Source organism: Fukomys damarensis, unplaced genomic scaffold (assembly GCF_012274545.1).
Source record: "Fukomys damarensis isolate Sample0158 unplaced genomic scaffold, DMR_v1.0_HiC HiC_scaffold_16, whole genome shotgun sequence".
Taxonomy (NCBI): Eukaryota; Metazoa; Chordata; class Mammalia; order Rodentia; family Bathyergidae; genus Fukomys; species Fukomys damarensis.
Window position 1 is genome coordinate 132,270,022 of NW_022900928.1, and position 14,134 is coordinate 132,284,155.

Here is a 14,134-nt window from a genome sequence, read left to right on the forward strand (position 1 = left end):
TCCTGTGAGTATTAAAATGGGATCATTAGAATAAGAAGAGGCAATGTGACAAACAGATCTAATGAAGTGCAGTCTGCCCGCCTGCGTATGCAGTGTGCTTCCCGGCAGCACTGTCTTCAAAGGCTGCCTTTGGAGCGCGGCTTTGATTGGGCTGCTGGCCGCCAGGCGACAGGGGAAAATCAGATCGTGGTACAAGAGCCCCTTGTGATCACAGGCATGGCCCGGTGTGGCCCTAATTTGCTCTCGCGGACGGACATCTGAACACTGTTTCAGGCTGGTCTGCGACAACGAGGCAATTAGTTGTGATAATCATAGCCCGCATGTCAGCTGCTCGCTCTTGTTTGTAATTTGCTAATGAAGGAATTGTAACTTTGATTAGGTTCAGTTTCATTTAGACCTTATTATATAAAGGAACATTTACAGCGGTAATGTGGGGCCTTAATTAAACTTCCTCATTACACAACAGGACTCGAATTCAAGCATTTGTTTTGGCCTATGTTGCTAGCCTGAAATAGGATTTCATTAGCCCAGAAACCGGATGCTGAATGACTTGTCTGCAGGAAGAAAAAAAAAAAAAGGGCTGGCATTCACACGTGACGTATTTGGCTGTTTTATTTCTACGACTAAGAAAGGGTGCAGGCCCTCACCGAGGCTCCGGAAATGTCGTCTTTTAGTTTGTTGAAGAAAGCCAATTGATTGAGAGCACGCTGTTTCAGGGAGAGGAGGGGGAAAGCCTGTGGGCAGGAAGGCTGCGCCCCGACAGTCTTTCCCCTGTCTCCAGGCGCCTCCGGAAGGAGCACGGGCACTGGCTGCCCGCAGAGGATGCAGAGCCCTTCTGCAAATGTAGCTGAGTGGTTGTAGCATCAACGATCTCACCCATCGGAAAGCAGCATGGCTGTGGCTTTAGCAAGGGGCTGGGCAATTTCAGCCAGAGCTGTGGGGTGAAAGAGGTTGGGTGGGGCCGTGGGGTCTTGGGCAAGACCAGAGTTGGAGCTGGACAGAGTTCTTGCATCCCCTCAGCAGCTGCAGGACTGAGCAGGTCTGCAAGCTCCTTCAGCCCCCCTGGGACATAATGAGGGGGCAAGGGCCTCTGTATGTGTTCAGATACCAGGCGGCAGATGTGTGGAGAACATGGCCCGGCGCAGGCATTCCACTCCCCTGCATGTCTCTACAAAGCGCCTTCCCCTTGCGGGTGGTTCATGGTTTTTGCCATCAAGCAAGTTCTTCAGAGGTCTCTGCACATAGTTCTTTTTGGCTCAGTTTTTGCTTGAGATAATTTTAAAGTATAGTTTTTATGCCGTAGGCATTACATCACCTAGAGTTCTGAAAGCTATTAAATTGGGTTTTTTGTTTGTTTTTCCTTGTATATAGAACTGGTGCTGGGCCACTGGCTTGGGGGAAGATTAAAGCCAGCATAGGTTGTTCCCCTGTCTCTCACATGCTGGGGACTTGGGTGAGGCTGTTCACTAGCTTGGCGGGAGCTTCCGTGAGCTGTGGGCCCTTGTGGCTGCGATCCTCCCATGCTCTGTGCCTTTCCCCAGCTTTGCAGGTGAGACTCTGCGTGCCTGCACAGATGAGAACTGACCACAAGCCTAAAATGAGTGTTACCCAGGCCCCGGCAGCCTTTGAACCAGTCTGGTTTCCTGGGAATGACTTGGCACCAGGAGGCCCTTGTCCCTCCAGAGTGCCCCCAGGATGCAGCAGGGGCCAGTGCCTTCCTGGGATCCACCCTGGCCCCACATGTCCCACTGTAGCAGGTGCTCTGGGCCTCGAGCCCCTCATCTTTGAGATAGGAACCACAGGTCGCCTGCACCCCTCAAAACACTCAGATGTAGAGATTCTGCAGAAAGTGTTTCAAACCTAGCACAGAGTTTCCAATTTGTCCTGGTCAGGGCACCCTCAGGAGAGCCTTCCTGTACGTCCCGTGGCCAGGGATGGGTCCTCAGGTGGTCATGTGGACGCACCTCCATGCCCTTGCTCCACCTAGTAGCAGCTGGATTGCTTCCCCCTGGCGTGTGACTTCAGCATGAACACGAAGCAGGGTGGCGGGCCCAGTAGGGCAGGACCTGGCCGGTATAGTCTAGGCCTAAGTGAATGTGTGAGTGCGTGCTCGTCGTTCCGTGCCGTCCACGCAGTGTCCACTCCCCTCAGCGTGTACCACGGAAGCAGTTGTGCTGTGCTTACCTCAGATATACCCTGGAGAAAGAAGCTTTGTTCTAGGCCAGACAGCTGCTATGGGTCCCTCCGCCCCACTTCAGTGTGTTTACCCTACCCGCTCACAGACAGCTGCGCAAGCAAAGTTCGGTGCTGTAGACGGTGTGAACCCCGACCTCAGGCCGAAATGTCTGCCGCCCATGCGGAACAGACTTGGAAGACCTCGCCTGCAGCAGCACGCCTCTCCAGTGTGGCAGCCCCTCCCTGTCACCCCCACATCAGCTCCACTCGCCAGTCAGCCTGCATTGCTTTGATCACGGCCGACCCTTCTCCTCACGTGGCTTGTTCGGGACGTTGCTGTTCAGGACTCAGATGTGGGATCCTTGCTCCCCATTACTGACCCATGTTATACAGACCATACCGTGCCCGTGGATCACTCTGACCATTTCCCCCGACATTCTGCAGCTCGTGTGTTTGAGAATTAGGGTTTTTGCTCCCCATCTAGGACCTCGCGGAATCATGGTGGACCGTGACTTCATTTCTTTCTCTCCCCCAATTAGAGGTTTCTCGCTGAGTATCTGACTTGTCTCCCAGAACATAAGTTCGTGTCTCCCGGACCCAGGCCTGCCTCACATTTTTGTTCCCTTCCAGGGTCCTGGGTGCATTTGGTTCGGAGAGCTCTGTGTCTCTTCTTCCTAACAAGAGAAGGTCTATTCAAATAAAAATTAAAAAGCAAAGCAAGAAAAATAAAAGCCAGAGGCCCAGCCCAGCGGCAAGTGGGCTTGTCACGTATTAATTTTTCATTGCTGTGGAGAGTTGTACATACATAATCACTTGATTGCAGTGGGAGCTGGGGAGCTCCTGTGGTGTCATTTGCATAAATCTTGTTAAGTCAATGGCAGTTAATGAAGTACAAATGAGCCCGGAGAAGGTGACATGCAAATCGTGGGTGGCAGATGGGAGGTCTGTTTGGGGGACGGCAGCTGTGTGCGCTCCTTTCTTTCTTTCTCTTTAGCATTTTTTAATCTCTATATTTGAGTGCAGACACATGGCCGTAAGCCTTGGCCCCTTCCACTCCGCTGACTGCTGGCCAGGGCCTGGCCAGCTCCTGCTGCCCCAGCGCTCATTCTGTGCGGCGGAGGCTGCAGGGCCCCCCCGGCACTCTGCAGTGTGCATCTGAACTTCTGAAAACCCGATCATTATATCTTGTCGTACTCGAACATGTATTTTAGGTGGAGGGGATGGATGGAAAGACTGTTCCGCGCAGAGTCCTTGGCGGCTGCGCATCTTTCTCTGGTGCTCCAGAGAGGGGCGGGGCTGCACCCGCTTCGGCCTGCTCTCAGTCTCTTCCCTTCCCCCTGGGTCGGGGCTGCTGTGTGAGCTGTTACTCCCACCCGGGCTCAGAGTTGGGCCCCATGGAGGTGACATTCCCACGCATGGTTAGCCACAGGAATCCTGGAGGCATTGGGAACTCACCACGTGCGTCCCGCTGGGGAAGACACTGGGTTCCCTGCCCGCTGAGCTGAGGTGCTATGTAAAGGACTTAGGTGGCAGCGGCACCCGCCCGTCACCTTGGGAAGCCTCTGACTTGGCCTTCCCTCCACTGTTTGATACTTCGAGAGGACCGGATCTTTATACTGAAAACTGTAGGCAGAGGGGTGCAGGGAGCCATGAGCCCCACCGTGCTGGCAGGGCCCATGTGCGGTGGCCCAGCTCGGGAGCCCCCTGTGCCACCTTGGGGTCTTGGGGGCAGCTTCTCGGCTCCTGCGGACCCACAACCAGGCGTCGTTGCGCCTTTGTAATGTTAGGAGGAACCAGCCTAGGGCTGGAGTGTCTCTGTGAAACTTTCTATGGTCTGAAGTTTGACCTTAACCCACCATGGCGTGGCCACCCTTAGAGCAGCCCCAGGGAGCTGCTGGCAACCCTTGTACAGAACACTACTATTCCCCTGCCACCGGGCCATGAGCTGTCCTCAAGCTGTGCAGCGTTGTGGTTCTCCACAGAGTAGAAAGTGGCGATTGTCGCCAAAGAAAAAGGCACCTCGGGAGTTCATCCTCTGCCTGGCAGGCGCAGGCCTCAGACCTGTGTTTTTCTGGTGCCTGGGTCAGCTCTGGGTGCACTGTGCATCATTGGCAGCACAGAGGGCGCTAATGATGTGCATTTGACATCCTGAGGTTCAGGCAGTGCCAGCTCTGGGCCCACTGCTCAGCTGCCGCATGCTGCCCTGTGAGGAAGCGAACTGGAAGACAGGCCTGGGGCTTCCTGAGATCAGGCGAGAAGCGCCAGCCAGACTCTTGCTGCCAGCAACATGCAGAGAGTGACTCAGCTAGGCCGCCTCTCCCGGCCTGACCCTGAGGAGCCCAGGCTGTGCACCCGCATGCAGATTCACACTGCCAGCCTGGAGGTGGCAAGAGGCGGCAGGGGTGCAGGTGGGCCTCCAGCAGAGGCGAGGCGAGGAGGGGCCTGCAAGGCAAGCATCCGGTTGGCACAGTGCTGGCTTCCTGCACGAGTACTGACATCCCCCGTCTTGTTGAAGCCCTGCTCTCCTGCATGGACACCCAGCACAGAGTGTCCTCGGGGAGCCAGAGTGGCTTCTGCTCCTTGCCTGTGACCTTGTCCCTCTTGATTGCAGGTGTCCCCTCCCTCTTACCTTGTTTGGTGGTATCGGGGATTGGACTGGGACCTTTGCTATGAGCTGCATCCTTAGCCCTGTACTTATTATTTATTTGATTTTAGGGTAGGGTCTGGCTGAATTGCTAAGTTACCCAAGCTGGCTTCGAACTTGCGATCCTCCTGCCTCCCCTTCCCAGAGTGCTGGGGTTACACTCCTGCACACCATTGTCCTCTTCCTCTTCGTCATCATCTGTGTCCCTGGGTTTTAACAGTGGGTGACAGTGACCTGTCCGGGTCCCGATGGCAGCCGGGGCGCATGAGCCCTGTACCACATGCTGACGACTTAGCTTTGCCAGACACCGCTGTCCTCCCACCCGTGGAGCACCTTGGTGCCCTTTCTCAGGTGACAGAAGCCAGGTTCTGCAGGCCCTGTCATCTGCCCTGCAGCAAACGCACGGGTGACCTAGTGCAGGTTTCTCCCTCACAGCTCCAGAGGTGGCATCACGAGAGCGGGGCCCGGGTAGGGCCGACTTCCCATGAGGCCTCTCTCTGGGGCTTGAGACAGCCCTAACCCCATGTGTGTGACTTCCACTGCCCATGCTTCCCTGGTGCTGCTTTGTCCTCATAGAAGGTCGTAGTTCCTGCTGGGTGGACCCCACCTTTAGGAGCCTGAGCGTCCACACATCCTTGAGGAGCTGCCTCCAGACACGCACACAGGAGCTGGCACAGCCAGTCGGCCTCAGAGGTGCCGGAGCACAGGCCCTGGTGACCCTGCAGGCCTCCCGGTGTTGCAGTGAGGCCCCTCCCGTCCAGCATGTTTGGGGACCAGAGGCTCTGTGTGCTGGGCGGGAGAGACGTACCTGGTCTCCAGCTCTGTCCCCGCCCACGTGGCGACATCCGGGCAGCTCTGGCCACGTGTGCAGTGGTGGCCCCCAAGGTTGCCCCACCTGGTGAGACTGGGCTGCCCCAGCATGTGCAGGGAGCTCTATGAGGTGCACAGCGGCAAGCATCATCTCTTGCCACATATCTCAGACCTGCTCCGCCTCACCTCAGAGCAACCCTGCAGTGCTCCTGTGTGAAGAGACTGGTGGACCGAGCTCTGCTGTGACACCTGCAGGCCCACCACACACAGCGTGCTCCCTTGCCACTCAGAGAGCTCAGTCCTGCTAAAACCCTTAGTTTGGATTGGAAACTAGCCCTCCTGGCCAGGTGTGGTGGCGAACACCAGTAATCCCACCACCCAAGGAGGCTGAGGCAGGAGGATGCTGTGAGTTCAAGGCCAGCCTAACTGCATACATAGCAAGATCCTGCCTCAAAGTACATGAAGAAACAAAGAAGGAAGGAGAGGGGAAAAGGGAGGGAAACAGGCAGGCAACCCTTTCCCCAGGGCACAGGTCAGGCCAGTCGTGGAGAATGTCCAGGAAAGGCGCCTTCATTCTGCAGGTGCTCACAGTCGTAGGGTTTGTCTCAGCCTCCGAGAGTGCTAGGGTTGTGGGTGTGTGCCACCACACCCAGCCCCAGAGATGGCTTCCCTTTTGGCCTGATTTCAGAGAGAGGTGAGAATAGGCACGGTTCCATGTGTTTTTATTAATGTAGACGTAAAAGGACGCCCAGACAGGCCTGCACCTCATCCCTGGAGGACAGCTGTGCCACCCCTCGGGAGCTCTCTCACTCAAGCTTAGAACTGCAGTACTTACCAGGCTTTGCACACGCTGCATAGTCTGCACAGAAGCACAGGTCTCCCGGGACTCCTGAGCAAGTCACATAATTAAATCTTACTTCATTTCTGCATCCCTTGCCACTTCCTGGCCCGCGATCCTGTAAAGAATGCACTGGAGGCTTTGTGAACAGGTGCAAGCCAAGGAGAGATGCTCAGGAACTCCCGACCTGCTGGCATCCTGACCTTGGACTCTCCCTTTGGCTTCCAGAGCTGTGATGGCATCAGTTTCTGTTGCTCACACCACCCAACCTGGGGTGTCCTGCTATGGAGCCCTGAACCAGCGATGCAGGACGCAGGGCTAGGGTCTGACAGTCTGTCTGTAGGACCCAGCACGAGAAAAGACCTGGAGCAGTTGAATATCCAGCCACTTCCCAAACAGAAGTTTCTGGGTTCAGGTCAGTTCTTCACAGAGGAAGTACAGGAAAACCTTCAGTTTCAAGTAACTTGTTCCTCAGGTGCTCTGTGAGATAAGCAAACATTTCTAATGAATTTTAACTTGATAAACAAGCAGTATCTTACACTACGGGTAGTACAGGATGCTGAATGTCACATGATCACAGCTGAGCCAATGGTTTCCCTCTCTGTCCCCATGGGATTGTGGGTGGCTGTCTTCTGTGCTCATGTCCTCGGTGTCAAGCTTGGGCATGGTTTGCTTCATTTCAAGTCAGGCTGCCTACAGATATTGCCGCCTTATTGCCAGTTACCTTAGGTCCATACCATATGCGGCCAGAGTTTTTTGGTACCGTATTGTAGGCAGCACCTGTGCGGTCGTAAACAGTGGTGCCCAGGCAAGCACAGGTTGAAGAGAAAGCCGCTAAAAGGGGGATGTTAGAAGGGCATCGTCCATCAAGAAGCACAAACAGGCATGTGAGTGGCTGGAATTGCAAGACATTGTAAGAAGTCTGTGTCGACCATTTGTAAATATTAAGGAAGAAATAAGCGGGGCTGGATGCAGCAGAAGGAGTCACGAGAATATCAGAGCAGTGGCTGCGTGTTCTGGGGGATGTCGAGAAGTCACTTCTGGTTTGGATAAATGAGAAGCAACTGGCAGGGGTGGTTCCATGATTGAGAACATCTTCTGCAGGAAGACAGAGGCCTTGCTCGCCAACCTCGTGGGTAAGCTGACTGGTGCAGAGAATGACGAAGGCTTCTGGGCACTCGGGATGGTCTGACAACTTCGAGAGGAGAAGCGTCATCTGCCATGTTGGGAGACACGGAGTGGCTGCGGGGGTGGACACTACAGCAGCGGAGGCCTTCCCTGCTGAGTTCCGGAGGTTTCCCAGTGTTACCTGCCAGACCAGGTTTTTAATTGGAATCACACGGCATTTTTGGAAGAAGATGCCAAAGAGAACCTACGTTACAGAAGAAGGGAATGCAGTGAAAGACCACCTCGCTCTGTTGTATGGTGCTAACGCAAGCAGGTATTTACAAGTCAGGCCCCTGATTGTGTCTCATTCCAAGAATCCATGTGTCTTCCAGAGTGCAGGGTGTGGAAGAGCCAGTTGAATGTTATGTGGGGTCCGACAGCAAGACTCGTGTCCCTGCTGTGTTGTTTGGATCAACAAGGTCTTTGGTCTGCAGTGAAGCAACACCTTTTAGAAGAGTCTGCCACTCAAAACCTTACTGGTTATGGGAAATGCTCCTGCTCATCCTCCAGGCTCTGAGGACAGCTCACTGGAGGAACTGGAGTTCATGAAGATTGAATGCCTTCCTGCCAACCCCACTCCAATCCTCTTCAGCCTATGGGCCAGCAGGAAATTGCAAACTTTCAAAAGCTTTACAGCAAAGAGCTCTTTCAGTGATGCTTCAAGGTGACCAAAAGAGCCGACCTTACCCTCTGACAATTTTGGAAAATGTCATTTCCACATCATGAAGCACCTCAAGTTCACCAGTAGGGCATGAGATGGAGTCACCAAGGGAACCCTCCGTTCTGCTTGGAGGAAACTGACCTGAATGTGCTTTTGGAGACACAACTTAGAGAGAGGAGCTTGCTCGTCGACAGGAGCCGCCAGTTGTCGATGAAATTGTGTCTCTGGAGAAAACCTTGAGCCTGGAGCAAGCAGAAAGACGACACTGGCAAGCTGGGCTGGTGGAAGGGCGTGGCCAGGAGCTGACACCCATGGACTGGTGGGTCTGTGTGGAGAGCCACAGCAAGAGGATATGGAGGAGATCTTGTCCACAGAGGAAGAGGAGGAAAAGGTGGAGGAATCCCTCGCTTCCTACGAGATTAGGGAGATGTGTACAGTGTGGGGAACGCTGTGAAATTCTGCAGAAAAGTGCTGCCTGAATAAAGGAGCAGTGATGACTGTTAACAGTGCAGGGTCACATTTCTGCAGAATCCCTGAACGGAAGCAAAAGCCAGTGTCCCTGGGTAGGCTCCTTCTTCCGGTTGCATGAAAAGAAAATGATTCCATCGAGCCAGGAAACAGCAGTGATTGTTAGGGACGGTGAAAGTCATCCTGCACAATGGCCCTCCTCTCTCCTGTCTCCCTCACACGGGCCAGGAAGGTTTTCAAATGTAAGTGCAGGTTAATTTGTTTATTTTTCTTTATATTTTGTATCTTCTTTATTATTTTGTATTATATTACAACATTGTAATTCTTTCCACACGAATATCTGTGGATCATGGGCTGAAACGTCTGAATTTCCATTATTTCTCAGGGGCAGTTTATGTTGATAAACAAGTGCTTTGGATTACAGATGTGTTTTCCAGAACAAATTATGCTCGTGAACCAAGGTATTCCTGTACATATGGTCTCACACCTCTGTACTTGCATTCTGATAGTCGCACTATCATCTTATTTAACTCCTCGAAGATTAAACTGTATTGTTTATAAATTTGGACTGGTGCCTTCCTGTGATGTGTGTGTAAAGAATAAGTGATATCATTACCCAGAACACCTAGTGGTCAAATCAACCACTGTGATATTCAACAGCTAGAACAGGCTGTAGTTTAGAGCTGCTCCCAGACTGGGTTTCATTCGCCAGCCAGTGGGAAGCTCCTCACACCTGTCCCCGCGGGAAGGCTCACCCTGGCCAGCAGGTGTCCTATTTGTTCGGAACTCACCAGGCCCTCAGCACAGCGGTTTCTAGAGCCATTGGTGTCGTGTCCACTCCTCTTCCTGGGCTGTTTCTCTCAGGGTTTTTTTTGGAGCAGCTGAAGCACACTTTCCTTTCCTCCATCTCCCTGAGGGAATTTGTTTTTTCATGACTCCCTGACGGCGAAGGTCTGAACCCTGGGCCTCCATTCCTCACATCACAGAAGCTCTGAGAACACAAGTAGAAGCTTAGGGGAATGCCATGGGCATAGGGCAGTGTGAGTGTGGGGATTATATTTTTGGTTGCTCCATTTCCTCTGAAGTACCTGACGTTATGCTTGTAGGCTGGTACAGCTGAAAGCTGTTAGAAGTGCCGTCAGCATCTTAGGGCCCTCGCACATCCCCTCTCCCGTGCCATCCATCGCTGCTTCTGGTGTGTTTGCTCCCCAGCATTCCCTCTGCATAGAACACTGTCTGGGTCCACCGCCCTGTTGCCAGGGGCGATATGAGGCGGGCGCTGGCATTGACGGGCTGGGCACCCACCGTGCACATCGTGGCTCCATCCCTTACTTCTGCACCTCTCTCTCTGCCCCGTTGGCTGTCCTGTTCCTTATGGAGTCTGAGCTCGGGGAGGAAAGGCCTGGCCAGATTGCAGAGCCAAGAAGTAGAGGAGCTGGAGTGAAGTCCAGGAGAGTCTGGGAGACTTCTGTAGTGGGCGTGAGGAAAGTCTGGGCTGCTGTTCCCCCAGAATCGGTTGGTGCCAAATGTGACCATCTTCCACATCCGATCAGACGTGAGGAGTGATCAAAACAGACGGTGAATCCTTAGGTGATGATGATGATGGTTACAGTAAAAGACACATAGCTGTGAACTCCCCTCAAAGTCCTCCCGTCTCACTGAACACACTCATCCCATCATGCTTGGCACTTTCTGAAGCAGCTCTGGAAGTCCCCTTCCCACTGCGACTGCCTCAGTGTCCTGGGTCGGCTCAGAACGTTTGCCCTCGTGGTCCTTTGGACTTTGGGAAGAGCCAGCAGTCAGGCAGTCCTACCGTGAATGAGGTGGACGGAGGCCCACTGAGGTGTTCACGCCCCTGCCTTTCTGTCGGCTGGCCCTTGGCGGCAGTATTCACTGCCTTTCTGATCAAACCTCCTCGTGACAGGAGTACTCCGGAGCTGCTTCGGAAAGTGTCAGGGACGATGGACTGAGTATGTTTGAAGTGAGCCAGAGGATTTTGAGGGGGACTCCTTGCAAGGTGTCTGCACTGTGACCAATGAAAAATGTCAGGTCTTCGCTGTTGGGAGCAGCTTCACATCCTTTCCTCCGGTACAGGGGTGCACTGTGTTCTGTGCCGTGACCCCGGCGCCTGGCCCACAGGAAGTTCCAGAGCTTCATTCTGGGTGCATTGCATGCTGGGATGATCCTTGGTGTGAAGGCCCTGGATTTCCTCTCCAGGCCTCCCCCAAAAAAATGTGTTATTAAAGAAGTTTGATACTTTAAGAAACAGAACACTTTTTAATTCATCCTCTGAATTTAACTGTTTTGTGTATCTGAGATAGTATACTTAGGTTACTCAAATGTGGTTACTCTTTTTTTTGTCTTAATTTTCAAAGAATAAAACTTGCATGAGTGACCCAAAATCATTTTAAAGTACCAATCTCTTCTAAAAATTCTTTATTTTTCAATATCGTTGTGGAAGAAAATTCATACAAATTAATTTCTCTGTGCCCCAATTTTGTTCAAAGGTAACATTTTACTGTTAAATTTATGAATCTTAGAAACACTGGACTGTTTTTATGATTGCCACCTTTTTGCCCCTTATTCCATCTGTGTCAACCACTGGTGAAAACAGTCCTGAAAAACAAAGAGTATGTTCAGTGAAAGCAAGTTTATAAATTTTGGACCAGCTAGGCAGAAATACTAGGAGAGAAAAGAGCAGCGTGGAAAGAGGTGATTTGAACATTAAAGAAAGCCAAGAGGCAAATAAATAATTACAGATATTTGGCCTCTTATTGCTTGTATCCAGAGTAACAGAAATCTCAGGCTGTGAGTCATCTTATCATACAGAAGATGTTGAAATCCAAGTCTAAAAAAAAAGAAGAAAAATGAAGTTTTACAAATGCATTGCCATGGGACTGAAAACCGGCGCAGCCCTCTTGGAAGGTAATGTGGTAGGTAGTAACACTTCTATAAAGAAGATAAAAATTTGATTCCTTTTGCCCTGTTATCTCTCTTCTAGAAATTTCTCTCAAAGAAATAATTTAGTAAGGAGTAGGAAAGAACACCTTGAGTATAAAAACGTAAAGTTCATAATGAGTTGTTTAGAACAGTAAAATTCTGGGTGCAAATTTCTAATGATGAATGTCATTCTGTTGTATACTAAAAATGTACCAATAAAGTTAATTTTTTTAAAAAGTAGTAAAATTCTGGGAGCTGCACATGTCCAACAAATAAGGAGCTAAATTAGTGGTTGCTACCTGGGCCACCCTGGGAGGCCCTGCTGTTGGAACGGTCAATTTGAAGACTCTTTAGAGACATGAAGAGTGTTGATGCGATAATAAAGGAAAGCATAAAATTGTATTTTCTTTGCTTATGAAAATATATGTGCACTTGGTTTAAAATGGGATGAGAGCACAAACGCCTGACCCAAGGTGGGGACTTCAATAATGTTAGCTTTTAGTTTTGAAATGATTTTAGATTCAAACATTACAAAAACTAGAGCATCCTTGAGTCCTTATCTACCTGTCACCCACCTGCCTCTCTGGGACACTTTGATATACCCCGGTACAGTTGTGAGGCCAGGCAGTTACTGTCAGTCTAGTCTGGTAAGGCATCTGTATCGGACCTGTCCAGGTTTCTCCTGTCCGAATCTCAAACGTCTTCTTTAATCTCATGATCCAATTCACCTTCCTCCTCCATTTGATTGCTTTATGTGTCTCCTCACCTCCACTCTGAAATTACTCCCATTTTTCTTACCTTTCATGACCTGGACACTATCTAAGGAAAGTAGCTCATTGTTCTGTTTTGTACTTTTGAGACAAGGTCTCACAATGTAGCGCAGGCTGGCCTCAAACTTGGGGCGATTCTCCTGCCTCAGCCTCCCTAGTGCTGGGATTCCAGGCGTGCACCACCGCAGCTGGCCTCAGTTTTGTTTTCTGATGCCTTTCTACAGGCTGGTGTTTCGTGGTGAACAAATGAAGAATGTGCTTTTCTGGTCTCTCTCTGTGTCCACAAGGTGTGGTATGTGTTATCCACCTTTCATCCTCTGGGTGGCCTTAACCTTGGTCATTTGGATCATGTGATGTTGGTCAGATTTCTCCTTGGAAAGTTATTACTTTGCCTTTTGATGCAGACAGAGATGAGGACCTAAGATTTAAATTGTGTTTAATGATAAGTAGATTTAAATACATGAAAATGATTTCCTTATGATAGTCTCTTAAGTAAATGTTCTCTGTGCGTGTTTGTGTGTGTTCGTGTGCATACACACATGTGTGTACCCACGCGTGCGTACCCAGGTGCACACAGGTGTTATACAGGGAATATAGTAACTGTTACATATAAAACTCGTTTTTTTTGTTTGTTTGTTTGTTTTTTTGGTACTGGGGATTGAACTCGGGTCCTTGGGCTTGCAAAGCAGACGGTGAAACCACTGAGCTAAATCCCCTGCCCAAAACTAGTATTTTAAAAATATTGAACATGTAGTAAAAACCTTTTAATGTAGCTAGAGATGCAACTCAAAAATGCCTCAAAACCCAATTTTGGCAGTGTTTTGTTTTGTTTTTTTATTTTACGTGATCTTACATTGATTTCCTATTAGCAAACTGGCTCTCCTGTGGTGGAGAGAAGGCTGGTACAGCCCCAGGAGTGCAGGCTGCTGGAGTCTCCCATCTAGGTCAGGTAGGAGGGAGTTCCGGAGCCCTGTTTGCCAAACAGCAGGTTTGATGTGGGAGCCCCTGGGGCCCAGGGTTGGGATTCCCCTCCGAACGGGAAGCTGCTTCTCAAAGGGGCTGCCCGGCCCAGTGTGTCCATTAGGATCAGTCTCATGTATTTTGTATTGGAACTGAGAATTTGGATGAGACGTGTTTTTCTTAAGGAATTTCCCAGAGAATGAAGAATGGATGAAATACGACTTTTTAAAAATACGATGAATGTTTAAATGTTTGTTTTAAATTTATTACAGTAAAAGTCATTGCCATGAATTCCCCTCACGATCCACCTCTTGCTTTGCACACACTCCGCCCATCATTCTCGGCACGTGAAGCCACTCTGGAGTCCTCTTTCCTGAGTGTCTTCAGCTGTGCTGTCATGGTTGCCTCCGTGTCCCGAATCAGTTCAAAACATTTTCCTTTTGCGGTCATTTTGACCTTGGGAAAGAGCCCAGCAGTCACAGCGCCAGATCCAGTGACTGAGGTGGATGAGGATACCATGCCACGTTTTTACGAGCTGCCTTTCTGTTGGATGGCGCTTGGCAGTGGCATCAGTGTATTTTTTTTAATTGCACCTCATGAAGACCTGAAAGAGGACTCCAGAGCTGTGTCAGGAAGTGACAGTGACGGTGGGATGAGTCTGTGTGTTCAAAGCCAGGGGATTATTGTGAGGCAGACTCGTG

General features: G+C 50.8%; 1 protein-coding gene across 8 annotated transcripts in view; it reads left to right on the forward strand.

Annotated features, from left to right (window-relative positions):
- The window catches only part of Agap1 (ArfGAP with GTPase domain, ankyrin repeat and PH domain 1), a 468,989-nt gene that overhangs the window by 238,224 nt on the left and 216,631 nt on the right, over positions 1–14,134 (forward strand). The window lies entirely within an intron of this gene.